The sequence below is a fragment of the Montipora foliosa genome, chromosome 3 (genome assembly GCF_036669935.1).
Source record: "Montipora foliosa isolate CH-2021 chromosome 3, ASM3666993v2, whole genome shotgun sequence".
NCBI lineage: Eukaryota > Metazoa > Cnidaria > Anthozoa > Scleractinia > Acroporidae > Montipora > Montipora foliosa.
In genome coordinates, this window is record NC_090871.1 from 7,568,282 (window position 1) to 7,570,781 (window position 2,500).

The following is a 2,500-nucleotide window of genomic DNA, read 5'->3' on the forward strand; positions in this document are numbered from 1 at the left end:
GTTGAGCGATATACCACTGACAATAGACCAATATACCCCTGGTAAAGGCGCCAGCCAAATGTCGACCAATAAACTAACCAAGTATCGACCGACATGTCAACCGAGTACATGATCTATTGACCCACAGTTGAACGTTAACTGCTGTATCGATCGATACACCGGGTAATATGTCAATCAACACATCGGCTGCGATGGTTGCTTATAAGAGTTTTTGACACAGTATTTGACTGAGAAACCAAATGGATATTAAGTGGTCACTAAAGGGAAGCAGTCGCTTAAGAGGGTGGTTGTTAAGAGGCTGTCCGCCTAAGAATCGACCACTTAATTCGGGTCAAAATTCTGATTTCCTTCAAAATTTCTCCATGAAACAAGGTTGATATAAGGTAAAAGGAAATACATTTATTTGGTTCTTATTCTCGATAATAGTCGAGATTTTATGGAGCCTGTGATCGATACCCGAAACCCTCAAATTGGGCCTATTACCCCTTATTCGGGTACTTGCCGCCAAGCGTATATTTAGCGTTCGAAGATAAGAATTACACCAGAATTAGATACATCATTGCCCTTAACGCAAATGGTAAAATCAAACCAGAGTATGGAAAATTACTAAAATTATAGTGACTTAAACGGGACAACGTCAACACCATTTTCAAAGAGTGGGCCAAGTGGCGTTGCGAAAAGCGAAATTTCTGATAATTCTGACTTATTCGGAGAACCTCTTGTATACTTCCAAAAAGTATTAAGGTAGATCCCTGAAACCATGAAATTAAGTTTATTGGCATTCTTCCATGTGAAAAGTTACGATCGTAATAAAATGACACAAATTCGCCATTTGGCGATCCACCGCATAGTGAAGCCACCTGAGCTAGGGATTGGTTTCAGCTTCTATTTTCTGATTGCTGAAGCTCAAACAGTTAAATTGATAGATGGAGCATTAGTAACGAGCTGATAACAATAATAGCATTCGATGTAAAACTTACTGCTGACAAGTCTTCAAACTATCCATTGAACGTGAAATTGATGTGTTTGAATGGCCGCGAACTTACGACTCGTACTGTCTTTGCGGCCTGAAAATCTGCCGTAAAAGGAAACCAAAATCCAGAGACTTCCCTTGATTATACAGTAATCAATTCATTGATATTTTTGCCCAAATCATGCAAACTTCTGTTTCTGAAGAGAAGTCAAATATTTCGTCAAGTTTGTACTCATAAATCACGGTGAAATCGGTGAAAAATGATTTTATTTTGACTTGTAACACCGCTGACCAATGTTGCAATGATTACATTAGCAGTGAAAGGCGGATGGGGGTAAAGAGGGCCACACATTTATTTTTAATTTTCCTATTCTTATTTTTTCATCAGGCTAGTTTCTGTCCAAAAACAAACTTTTTGCAGTCTCTGCCGTCTGATAGATATCATGTCAATTTCTTAAGCTGCTTACATGGACTAACACAACATAGTAATTAACAGTGGCATCTCAAATAAGCTCCGCGTACTGAAATGCACATCCGCATGTTCACTATAACCACCTATAATTACATCGTCAATATGGCTGACGTTATTCAGGCCCTTCAAAACACGGACATATCTGCACAAAAGCAGCCAAGTGTTCTACCAGATCCTTTTTTCTGTCCTTTGATTTAAATGAACTATCAAAGTTTTTCAGGATGGCTTTCAACATGACAACATTAAACTTTGACAGTTTGCTGCCCTTGCAGTACTCGCAAAGGTCGTAAACGTTGTAACAAATTGGATGTCGAAGACCAATTTTTTCAATAATGCTGTTTATAAGTAGTTGCCTACTTTTTTCTTCTTGCTCTCCAAGTATGTCCTCAAGTTCCGCCCGGTCATCCACATCATCCTGTTCTTTCCTCTTTGCAGAAGACAGCCGGGAGAAGTAGCTTTTAATCTAATTTTTTGTAAGCCACTCCTCTCTGGAAAAGCGACGGTTATTCTCTTCATCTCGGGCGTTTCTCATGTCTGCTAAAACTTGACTGGAATCTGCCTTCAAGCCTGTTTTTTCACCAATTTCAAACTTTGCATTCAAATATGCCTTAACCTTTGGAGTAAAACGCGTTGAAACACGAGGCTTTGAAAGAGCCCATCCTTGGCTCAGATCTGAAGGCGGTGTATCTGCCGTTTCATCTGAGCTGCGAATGCCACTGCCGCTTGTACTGCCATCTGCTTGTACTTGATCAACTGTGGAAAAACGCTCGGCCCATTCTCTCCTCATGTGGTCGTAAAAGCTTTAGGACATGGGCCTATTTCCGTGATTTCCGATTTCAGCATGTATTTCAAGCTCACAGAAGTTCTTGAAAACCTCTTGACATCCAGGTTCTGGACAATCAAACAGGTGGCCTTCTTCATTCGCTTCTTCCGTGTCATTAATCTCTGGGGTGCTGACATACAGGTGGCATGGTAAAAAAGTCGCCACTCTCTTGAACAATAAGCCCAGTTGCCTCTTGCTGCTCTACAACTACGTCATCAAAAGAAATTGGCTT